The following is a 13508-nucleotide window of genomic DNA, read 5'->3' on the forward strand; positions in this document are numbered from 1 at the left end:
ATCTATGTTCGCTCCGCGAGTCCTACGGTGTCTGCCTGTCTATATAAACTACACTACATAAATATATATTTTTTCCTTGTGGTTTAAAAATACGTGTTTTAAAGTTTAAATAAATTATATAGTATATTATTAAACTTGTCATAGTGGTGGGCGTTGAAATTTTTCATCTTGCCGTTTTCAACAGTTGCTGAATAAATTTAAATTACACGTGCTTTGCCTTGCGATTTTAATTTACGTTAATCGCATGTAACAGCGCATGAATCACTGTGACACCGCATGTAGAAGAGTAAATTAGAACCCTCCTTGTAGTTCAATCTCGAGCTTACCGCATGCGGCAGCGCTTGCATCTTGACGCATGCAAGACGCATATGTCTATCGCAAATTAAAACAGACTTTGGTGTTTACACACACACAAACACATGCATCACTTTAGCTAAATCCACATCAGTGCACTTTCATGTTTATCTTGAGTCTTCGACTATCAATTGCGTCACAAAGCGTGTTAAATATTGATTGCCATTTTGTCACGTTTTGTTATTACCAGATATTTTGTCTAGTAAAACGCGCGGACTGTTAGATGAAAACTCATCGGTGCTATGTCAGCGCGCTTTACTGTCCAATCAATGGCAACAAATGGCGCTTCACGCATGTGTCTGATCTGAACGTCAGCAGATACATTGAATTCATGGCTAAAATAAAGCCAGGAAGCTTGGCATCCTTTCCAAGGCGAGGCGTTACTTCACACCGGGACAGTTGCTTCGATTATAACAAGCACAGGTCCGGTCGTGTATGGAGTACTGCTGCTACTGGCCAAACTGGCCACCTTGGATTCAATCGACAAGCATGCCAAGAGGTTTATACGTGACTCGGAATTAGTAGAGGCGAAGCTGCAGAGCCTTGAACACCGCCGTAAAGTTGCCTGCTTATGGGTATTTTACAGGATATATCACGGAGAGTGTGCGATGGAATAGCATAATTTAATTCCGCCTTCCTATTACCATTCCCCTATCCAAAAATTTGCAAAAACTGCTGCCAGAAAACTAGGCATACTTTTCAAGGTCAGGCGGTACTTCACACCTGAACAGCTTTTAAATCTATATAAAGCACAAGTTCGATCCTGTATGGAGTACTGCTGCCACCTTTGGGACGGCTCTGCCCAATACCAGTTAGCTGCCTTGGACTCGGTGGAGCGTAAAGCAAAGAGACTTATTAACAATAATCCTCTTGTGGAGTCGAAGCTCCAAAATCTCGATCATCGCGGAAAAGTAGCCTGCTTGTCGGTTTTCTATCGGATACATTTCGGGGAGTGTGCGCAGGAACTTTTCAATTTGGTTCCGCCCTCACCGTTCCTCCTTCGGTCGACTAGAAGGTCCGGAGCACTCCATTCTTATGTCGTTGATATTCCACCTATTCGCACTAAGCGCTTTGCCTCCTCCTTTCTGATGCGTACGGCAAAGGAATGGAATGCTCTACATGCGGCATCTGTATTTCCCGAAAAGTACAATTTGGGGCTATTCAAGGCTAGAGTGAATAGGCATTTCTTTTAGGCAAACGCGTCCTATCGTCGGTCACATCGTCGCTTAACATCAGGTGAGATTGTGGCCAAGCGTGTGTCTATTATATATAAAAAAAAAATCCATCATTCGGGGACTAGACGTGGGCTGGGGTTCCACCTCTGTGTTGCGATTATTCCCAAGATTCGCACGAACCTTTTCGGTTTCACATTTAATGTGTGGAATTTCCTGCCTGCGGACTTATTTCCCGAACGCTATAACTTGGACCTTTTCAAGGCGAGAGTGAATAGGCATTATTTAGGTGTGCATACTACGTCGTCGACCTCTTCGTCACTTTCCATCAGGTGAGATGGAGGACAAATGCGTAATTAGTTTTTTATAAAAAAAATAGTGTCAGAAGAAGATGCAAGTTGAACATGAAGGTGCACTGGTGTGGACTTGTCTTTTATGGCGCACATAAACGCATGTAGCTAGCGCAAGTTAAAACACACCTTAGTATTCAATTTGGCGCTAGCCGCGTACAACAGCACTTGCATCACTTCGACAGTGCACATAGATGCATTGTAGCGCACGAGTAAAATGACATCTATTAAATAAATTTATTTACGTTTTTTAGTATCAATGTTTATTATAATATACAGAAGAACATTCAGACAACGTAGTACCGACTGTACACATATGACTCATCTGGTTCGTAATATGACGTAACAAGTGGATTATCGTAGTAGTAACGTGGGTAGAACCAAGGGTCGACTCCATAGCGGAAGTAGAATGATCGCTTGTCCCGATGGATTCCTGCAGCTCCTGGATGATCATCATGATCCTCTGGGACTGCTAGGCATATTGCTAAGAGGGCCACGAGGACGATTAAGAACAGTTTGCTCATCTGAAAAAGAAAGACATACAGTATCATTCATCATCAGCTTACACGCATCCACTGCTGGACATAAGCCTCTCCTACTGTCGGCCACCTCACTCAGGTCGTCCGTCCATCGTGCCGCATTGCGTCCCACACTACGTTTTCATTGACGTGATCGCCATCCCAGAACAAGTCGGCTCCATTGGCGATCAACCCTCCTGGAGACATGCCCGGCCTACTGCCACTTCATCTTACTGATTTTGCGAGTTATATGACCGACTTTAGTTCTCTGAGGTATAACCTCGTTAGGGATTCGGCCCATCAGAGAAACCCCAAGTATAGCTCGCTCCATCGCACGCTATGCGACCTTGAATTTATGAGCTGCGTAGGACATAACTGGTAGAACGCACTGGTTAAATGCCTTAGTTTTTAGGCTTTGTGGGATTGATGACCTGAAGATGTGGCTAAGCTTCCCAAACAGTAACATTAGCTCTAGTAATTTACATACTGTAATATTGATTCTAATGTATATTTTCATGATTGTGTACTGATGAGAGATGTTCAATTATTTAATTTTATTGATATTCATTCAAATGACCATGACCTAGGGTAATAGGAACTAAATTTTTCTTAATTTGCATGGAAAAAGTTATTGTTCTAAAGGAATAATAAGTCTTAATTAACTAAAAAAAATGGACACACAAATAAACAACCACAAATTACACCGAAATTGACGAGAGAAATAAATACAAGCCATGCAATTATTTCTCCCGGCTAGGGAATCTAGCATTGCAACCGTTCGGCCACGGAGGCAGTCAAGTACGTTGCTACACGACCCCGAAGTCACCCTGTATTTAAAAATATACAAAACTTTTTAGGTAACGGATATATCGAGCCGTTACCGCCGATTTAGTGTAAGCAATAACAAAAAAATTCACGACAGAAAGGGTTTTTTCTAAATATTTCTACATACGAATGTGATACTAAATTGAGTTTTAATATAATGAATTACATAACCGATTGTGTAACAGCTAAATTAAAAAAAACAATGGATGTTAAGCATTTTTAGCGCTTACAATATTTTTGCTATCTCTATCTAAAGATTTTTGCAATTAAAACTATGCAACAAGATGCAACATATTTTTGCCACTTTGTTTATAGTAAATGACGAAATTGTGATTTACTATGTCCATTACGATAACAAGTGGGGTCGCTTACGTTATGATTTTTTTATATTGATTCTGCATCGTTCTAGTGCAATCAGTACGACTAAGTTCTAAATGGTATAGTGTAAGCAATTGATATGACAAGAAGAATATTTGAACAACTTTAAGTTAAGTGAGAAAGTTTGGTTGAATGAGTGTTTTTACTCAGTCATGCCGAATAGACTAAACAAATTACAACACAATCTGGCTGATAAATCGTTTACAGCCTGTATTAGCACATCGGGGAACATAGAAACCGCGCACACGAACGAAGTCACCGACTCAAAGTTGTTTTGCATAAAAAAGAAACTATTGTAATCTTACCTCGATAAGTTCCAGTATTGGTCTGTGTTCGTACTGGTGTTTTCAATATTCTATTCACACTTTTTATACGAAACTTAATAATTTTACTCATTACGGTCATTAACGTCGAAATGTTCCATTTGATGTTTATTTAATACTTGTTTTGAGTGGAAACGGATGGCGATGTCAATCCTTTTTTTAATTACACCTGTCATTGATTTTAAATGATCTAATGTAGATTGTGCGATTCATATAATGTAATAACAGACGTCAGTAGTATTATAATTCATTAATGTGGTAATTTTTTGTGGTTTAAATGACGTGTATTAAATAATCTATCAGTACAAGAGCGATGGTAGCATAGTTTTGCGCCTGTCCATGGCAGTTACAGAGTGATTCAAATTTTAAATACAATGAATAGCGACATCTCTAGCCGGGACTGGTAGCTGTAAAGTTATCTAACCGGGTGACCAAATACTTAGATTTCTCATAGATGGCGCTACGGCTAAAAAGTCGTTGAAAAAACCAAATACAAAGATACGACGCAAGCACATAGAAAAATTCGTGAGGTCCGCTGGTACGTTCCGTGGCTTAGTTGGTGTAGCATCTGGCATGATATGCTAGACGTCGGTTCGAATCCGGCCGGATCGAAGGAATCTTTTCTGAGTGTTCGATCTTTGTATTAAGAATTATAACAAACTAGTGGAGTGATTTCACGTAAAAAATAATTGAATATCAATTCAATAAAAGTTATTTAATTATAAGTTTATATTAAAAAAAATTGACCTCAAAAGTTCGTGGAATTACCAGAATGTACGCGAAAGGGATTCATCCCCAAGTTTGCGATCCTTAGAGATGGCATGTTTTCTTCAAATTTAAATGGGACCAATACCGAAGAACTTCCTTCACAATAAAAATAGAATTATCAAAATCCCAAATGAGTTATCGCGTAACATACGTACAAAAAAAACCAGCCGAATTGAGAAACTACTCCTTTTTCTGAAGTAGGTTAATAACCAAAAAAAAATTTGTTGTATGTAAGTCTCGTATACGAGTATTTGTTTTTTCAAACAAACCTACACCGTGACGTGACTATATCAGTCAGCGCTAGTGATGTAAAAAACTTGAGTCCAGATTTATTAACTAGACTCAATTTTGCATGGCTCTGTGGCCTAAAACATTCACAAATCCGAGTCGAGCCATCAGAACATGAACTCGAGTCTAAAAAGAAATCGAGTCGTAAACCTTGTACTCTACAAAGTCTCAAGTACGACAAGCAGGGTTCAATTTTATACCGAACAACTATTATTGCCCACGAAATAAATAAAAAACAAAAACCCAATAATGGTGATTTATAAAAGAAAGAAGATATTAATACTTAATTATACCTACTATAGTTTAACACACCACACCACAACATCGCTCAGAAGGTGCTTACTAGATTCGAGCTAGCCTCGTTACTTTTTTTAATAATAATATGACGGGCCGAACTAATCGTACGCCTGACGGTAAGCTAGACGCCTATCCAGTACAGTCACAGTGCCACTCAGAGCTTTAAGTCTGAGAGGCGCTGCCACTGCGACCGTCATCTTGAGACATAAATTGACAAGTCACATGTGCCTGTAATTTCACCAGCACCCTTTTAAAACCGGAACACAGTAATGCTGACATTACTGCTTGGCGGCAGAAATACGTAAGGTGGCAGTACTTCGCTGGACGAACTCTTTCACAAGGACTAAAATATAGTCTCCAGTACTAATGTCGAATTCGAGTCTATTTGGAAACTAGATGGGCTCGTAATACATTAAGCAGTGAGTCTCTGTTTTCATGAGTGGATTCTTGTGAATTGGAGTCGAGTCGTAATATGTAGACTCCCAGACTCGAGTCTTTTACAACACTAGTCAGCCGTGACCATGAGATCTGTAAAGGCTCAAAACGTTGGTTTGTTTTAAAAAGTAGTTTCATTGTGTGTTCAATATGGGCGATGGATGAGGAGGTGAACTTTTCTAAATTGGTTCTGGTCTAAATGTTCAGGGTAGTACCCTGGAGTGAATTTCAATGCTTTGATACTATATATATATAGTATCAAAGCTATATATATATATATATATATATAGCTATATATATATATAGTACATGGAATTCCTGTGATCGCATTTGTTCAGGTTAAGCGCCTTTCAATATTTTAGTGGCAAACAAATCACATCGACGTATTGCTCCACATCAAATTCTAGGCGTATTAGATTTGAAAATTCGATGCTGTTAAACAATAACGTGTCAACTAATATGATCATAGTTTCGTAAAAGAAGGCACTTAGAAGATTTTTTCGTAATTTTAATGTTGAATTTGTTGAGGTTTTATTATGTATTTATAAAAAGAACAAAGAAAAAAAAGAATAATACCACTCAAACAAGACGTCTGAAGAAATTATTACTAACCTTGTATTTAATATATATATCGTATATACCTAATAAGTTATGGGCAAAAGGAAAAGGAATACGATACAATAACATAAAAGAGAAAGTGCCAAATGAAAATATAGAACTGAAGAAAAGAATACGAAGAAATAAATAATATAAAAACAAAAACAGTAAAATAAGATAAAAATGGCGTCGTCAAATTTTCCACAATTGAAAACAGAAAATTTCAATAACTGGTTATTCCGTGTGGAATGTATCATGGAGGAGAAAGGGTTATCGAACATTCTAAAAAATGAAAACGTAAGTAAAATAAGTGAAGAAGAAAACACAAAATCCAACGCAAAGACCAAAAACATTATTGTGCAATGCTTACCTGATAATTACCTAAATACTTTGAAGAACTGCAAAAGGCCGAATGGAATGATAAACACTATAAAAGAAATATTCCAAAGAAAAAGTATCATAACCGTCATACAACTAAGAAGAAAACTAATATTTAGTTAACTAATTTAAAACAATGGCATCAAGAAAAGCTCGAAGACTATTTTGAAAAATTTGACAATATCACGAGAGAGCTGGACTGTTCCTGGGACTGCTTAACAGAACGTGATAAGATAGCGTGCCCACTAATTGGACTACAAGACAAATATGATACAGTAATAACTGCCATAGAGTGCAACACGGATTTTCAGGGAACTTCATTAAGGTTGGAGTTTGTAAGAGCAAGACTACTTGACGAGGAGCTTAAAATTCTAGAAAATAATGTTCCGCCGACAACTGACAACCAGGAAACGGCATTCGTAATTAAAAATTGTTGTAGCTCTAATACTTTATATATGCAATCTTAATTTAAGGAAGTTAACATTGAAAGGAGGTGTTGAGCTTTTATTATGTATTTATAAAAGAACAAAGAAAAAAAAGAATAATACCACTTTAAGAATTTATTACTTATTACTAATAGAATTATTGTTTGTTACTACTTATAATTCCCCAACAACAACAAGTTTTCATTTTACAAGTAAATTTTAGAACAAACTTACAAAATCTTTACGTGGCATTTGCGCAAAACTATGAACATGTTAGTTGACACGTTATTGTTTATCACCATTCACAACACTGTCACTTTTTAGCCATTACTGTTCGCATTGAAAAATTGTGGAAATATTGAAACAATAATTAAAACACGTAATTTATATCGTTTAAGATGTAACAGGTGTGGTTGTCTGGCACATTCTTTTTAATTGTAACATTATTATTTTAATATTACAAATTATTGTAATTATTCGTTACGTTTTAAACCACAAACCCGTCGTAAATCAGATGTATAGAAGTGCATTCAAACACTCATTACTTGACAACAGACGAAAATGCACAAATTGCTCTATTGCGAGATTGCAGTCGGGAAAGTTTCAACTATCGCTCGATGAATAAATTCAATTCCGCTTCGAACTCATTCTTATTCATTTCTGTTGAAACATGCGGTTTGCTTTACATTCTATACTTGACAAGTTTTATATTTTTCCCTCCAATACAATTATTTTACACCTCTCCGTTGAATGTATGTATGAAGAAATAGAAGTATGTGTGAAGAGACTAAAGGGAGTGGAGGAGGCGAAGGATGTTTGCCAGGAGCGTAGCAGGAGGAGGTCCATAAGTCTCTGCCAACCCCAGTGGGAGGCAGACGTAATAATACATAGAGGTGGAAAAAACTGCGTTATAAAAAAGTTTTTTAAAAAAGCAACGCTTTTTAGTTTGAAGCTTACAAAATCGTTTAGAAAAACTTTTTAGCACATAGACTTATAAGTTAAAAAAAGCTTGCAACGTTGTGTTGATAGCGAAAAGCAAGAGTAGACCGCTAAATGTTTTAACTTAAGTGCCTAAGTTTATTTGTAAAACACGAATTTTATTTTTATTTATAAAATTATTGTTCATTTGTATAGGAAACATACTCGTAGATGGCGAAACTTGAAACATTAGCACGTAAAAAATGAATTTCTTGAGTATTGAAAATTGACAAGCGTGCTAATGTACTTATATCAAAAAGCAAATTTTTTTAAGGGCTTTTCATTTAAACGCCCAGCCCTATCCTTAAATTATTTATTTCGTTGTGATACACAGGTTGTACAGTAGTTACAAGAAGGAATTTTGAATCATTGTGATCTGCCTAAGTTTTCTTAGTTTTTAGTAATTCTCATGCAATAATTTGTAATATACTATATCATGCAGTTCAATTAACATAACCTAATACTAATAACACTTAATAACAATAGTAGAATATATTAATAACAGATTTAATAGGTTATAGTTATATAAAAATGGCTAAGTCTGGATTGCATTATTGATGTGGTGACGAAGTCTTGGTTGCGGATTGACATTTGTATTTTTAGTTTTTCAAATGAATAAATTTTATTTTGTTAGTTGTAAAAAAATAAAATAAAAGAAGATAAAATGGAAGAAGTAAGACGAAATGTAAATTTCCATTCAGGTAATTAAATAATAATCAATCCTGCACAATCATTGCAATTCCTAATTTCACGTAAAAGTTTGTTGTAGACCTTCGTAGCCATTACTATTACTTTCCGGTATTAGGCTATATAGTCCTCTAATTACAGTATAATATACATTTATGTGGTCTGTGAATAGACATAAGTAGCAGTAGTACCTATTATTCATGTTATTTTTCGCACGCAATCTCTGTTATGATAATTATTTTTTCTTATTCGTGTTATTTATATAATTCAAATTCTTTTATTATAGATATTTATTTCTTATGCGAGTTATTTATTTCACACAAACTCTGTTATGATAATTACTTTATTATTCTTGTTATTTGTTTCAAACAAACTCTGTTGTGATAATTAATCATTTCTCATAAGTTATTATCATTGTTTTTTAAAATGATTATGTATTTGTACTGATTAAATTTGTGTGAAGCTTTACCGAATGAATGTTTTTCTTTTATATTGTATACAAAAGCGAATTGCAAAGTATTTATTCAATCTTCAATGCCTGGGAACTTGAAGGGTTAATATAAAGTCCGTAATTTCATACTATTGACAGCAGATGTTACTAACGAGTTTATAAATTACTAACTTTACCAATATACTTTGATTAAGGTACTTTAGTTTCAACCGTGGTTTAATTAAAATTTGTTCATTTTATTTATTTGGTTTGATCCCGGTTCGTGAACCTTCCAGTTAGTTAGAAATTTATTAGAATCGATATTATATACAGGGTGCTTAGCATATTACGTATAAATACTATATGCACTATTTCAAAACGAGATGAAACAATTTAATAGGTATTTGCACACTTACATATTATTCTGATGTTTTGAAATCTTAGTGTAATGGTACGCAAAAGTTTCAAGTGCACAAATACATGTAGATATATATGTTGGTAGATAACATATTTAAGAATTTAAGATATAAGATATTTTCACAAGATATTTAAGTAAACAAGTAAATTTTTAAACACATCCTGATAATAACAATAATAATAAGTGATTATAGCCTCTTCAATGTTATCTTTTGAAAATTTTGTATGTATGGTGGTTGGACAGAATGGTTTGGACAGAATTATAAATCCGTTGTATGCAGAGTTCGAAAATTTCATATTGCCATAAAAAATCTTTTTGATTTGTATTTTAAATTAATCCTTCTGATGCAGATTGACGACTCTAAAATTATCGGCACCTAATTTGTTAGCACCTTGTATAGGACCAATAACTTTTTAAAACACACACAAATTCCCAAAATACTGTAGTTTTTTTCGATTGGTCGGTTAGTTTGATTTTAATTTTAAGTCTAATTTGAAAATAAGAAATTTGTCGACTGTATTTTTTTTCATTAATTTGTTTTAAATTTTCTTCTAATACAGTGGTTCAAAATCGTAAGAAAAAAATCGTAAACTTTAGTTGAAAGAAGTTGATTTAATGAATATCAAACTACTACAATTTTCAAAATTTCAGTTGTTTCTATTTTGTCACAAAATCTAAAAAAGTGAAAAAAAAAAACTTCGATTTCTTTCAATAAAGTTTATATAAGGCTGTTAAAAGATGTTAATGTAATTGCTACTTCATATCTAATTCTTATTTATTTAAATACAAATGTTACTATTTTATATTCCAAATATTTTTTGTTTCGTTAAATGTGCCATTTGCGTGGAAGATACGTAAGAATACGCAAATTGGTTTCGGATTACATTTGTATTTTCCTTTTTGCTATTGAATCGCATTAAAACCTACTCTGCTTTATTTCCAGGTAATATTAATGGTGAGCCACTGACAAGGTAGCGTTGTAAGTGCAGTTGTTTTTATAATTTCCTTAGAATGAGACTCGATAACCTTCATACAACCTTTATCATTGGCATCGAGTCAGTCCCAAGGAGTCAGTCATGACATTCCATTCCCTCTAGGCGTACTAACAGATTTTCAGCATCTTTTATTGCATACACGCGCAATCCATGGATGGAATTTTCTGCTTACGACATTGTTTCCGTGTGCTACTGTATTGAAACACATGCAAGTTGGTTTAACACTAGTGTGTTTTATAAACAACCTACACACATAGGACTACCCACAATATTATATTACATCTTTTCCCTTATGGATATAAACATAGTCTCAGTGCAGAATACTAAAAAACCCGACCTCAAAAGTACGCGGAATTACGTCTATTTGCTAAGTTTTATTGAAATATCCCCTAGTTCGCCACTATACAGGACTTGACGCTGGAGATAATAAAAATAGGTTCTCACTACGACACTACTCAAAGTATATTGACAGAAAAACGCCTTGAATGGAAGAAATAGCAAAATCAACCATTAAAGTAATTGTTCCTAAATTAAAGTTAGGCGCTATTTATAAAAGGGAATCTTCATGCGTGAACAGCCACCTTTCGAGGTGGATGCTTTCCTTCAAAATGAAATGGGACTACTATGGAAGTACCCCCTTTCCAACAAAAAAAGAATCATGAAAATCGGTTCACAAATACCGGAGTTATCGCGTAACATACATACAAAAAAAAGAACATGCAGTCGAATTGAGAACCTCCTCCTTTTTTGAAGTCGGTTAAAAAAGAAAAGAATCGTGTAATAAGAAAAGAAAAGAAACTTAGAACAAAAGAAACTTAAATTTAAGTTAAACGAAAAACTTACAACAAAGAACCGAAAATTTAACGCACTACTTAAGTATAATTTTTATAGTATTATACCTCTCGAGATATCTATACTTTTAAACAGATTAAATGATACATGTACTTAACTAATTTGATATACAGTATGCAAGAAGACGTCGGTTCGAATCCGACCGGATCGAAGGAATTTTTTCTGAGTGTTCGATCTTTGTATTAATAATTATAACAAACTAGTGGAGTAATTTCACAAAACATAATTGAATATCAATTCAATAAAAATTTAATTAATTTGATATATTTAACTTACATTCTGTCAGCATTCGTGCAGTTCGTTCCTTTGACTTTTCTATAGGACCATTCGGTGGAGATGGCGATGGTGCTATCTCACTAACGACAGAGTTAGCTGAACCCACTGTACATATCTTACTACTTCCTGCTGATAATGGTGATGTCTCCGACCTTTGAACTCGCATTCCATAAACAATCGCTGTCTCTGGACTCTTTTACCTGTTTACGCCGGCGTCGTCGCTCAGATGCTGATTACACATATAACCCGTCATATCTTTAAGGTATGACTGAATAGGCATCTTCTGGGCAAACTCGTTCCATTGCTTCAGGGTCCCTTTACTTTTAGAAAAAAAAACCATTTAAATAGCATCGTCCAGGAAAGTACTGCCGCCTTACCTATCTTTGCTGCCAAGCAGGAATATGAGCATTACTGCGTTTCGATTTTAAATGGTAAGGGTTCAATTATGAATTAACACAACGTTTTGATTTTATCTTAAGGGATACTTCCAAGTATAAGTAATCTCATGTTATTAAATTACTTCTTAAATGTTCATGTTTTGTCACATTGTTCACGAGAAAAGACATCATTAAAAGTCGAGAGACCATTTTAGAGTGGTGGCCAATGTAACTTGGAAAGGTACAGTGAATGCCGTGTTTGTTTTGCTTTCTAATTCTGCTCGGGACAATGAAAATAAATCCCACATTTCAAAAGTAAATATAATTTCCCAACAACTTGATGGCCACTCGCGATGACAAGTCCGCGCTAAAAAGTGTCCGAACTTATAGGGCGTTAAAATCGTATGCAGAGCGTCATTCACGCTTTAGTCTTCGTTTGTTCCACTGACAGCGAAGCAAGCAAAATTAGACAGTACTGCGATGACATTATAATTTAAATTCAACGTTTTAGTTTTTTCATATTCTTTTACATGTCACTACGTTTAAATGGGTTGACTTGGGACATTTTTTCGTGGTTTGTGTATTAGACCCGTCGTCCATTTATTTGTAAGTCAATGGTGTCAATAATCACTTCTCTCTTCTCTTCTTAGGGCGTATTTCACGATCACATACTGTCATGGCAAAGTACGCTCTATTTATTAAGCTTTTACGTTTTAACTTATATGAGCGTCTCGGGCGCGCGGGCGAGTCTGGCGTGTCTTTTGATCTACGACCGCGTTTTGGTGGCGACCGCGCGGTTATATTATTCAGAGGAATTTAAATGTTGTTGCCTAGTAAATAGAATTCAGATTGAGAGCGTGAAAACGTGGTAACTGGGCAGTCGCCGCGCGGCGGCCGCGCGAAAGCGATCGCGTCGTGTAACTGGGCGCTTAGGCTTTCATCATTGCTACACTTGTCAGTTTGTGGCTAATCATTTGTCTATTTCACATTAAAATAATTATGATTACAATTACATCTATTTGCCAAGTGTTATTGAAATCGGTTAACGGGAAGGGGGTGAAATCCAATAAACAGGATTCATCCCCTAATTTGACACGCTTGGAGGTGGAATATTTTCTTCAAATTTAAATGGAACCACTGGTACGTTCTATCCAACAAAATAATCTCAGTACAGAGTACTAAAAAAACCGACCTCAAAAGTACGTGGAATTACGTCTATTTGCTAAGTTTCATTGAAATATCCCCTAGTTCGCCACTGTACAGGATTTGATACTGGAGATAATAAAAATAGGTTCTCACTACGACACTACTCAAAGTATATAGAGGGAAAAACGCCTTGTATTGATGAAATAGCAAAATCAACCAAATAATTGCTAAAAGTAATTGC

The sequence above is a fragment of the Hyposmocoma kahamanoa genome, unplaced genomic scaffold, assembly GCF_003589595.1.
Source record: "Hyposmocoma kahamanoa isolate Upper Pololo Valley unplaced genomic scaffold, ASM358959v1 62, whole genome shotgun sequence".
In the NCBI taxonomy this organism is placed as follows: Eukaryota; Metazoa; Arthropoda; class Insecta; order Lepidoptera; family Cosmopterigidae; genus Hyposmocoma; species Hyposmocoma kahamanoa.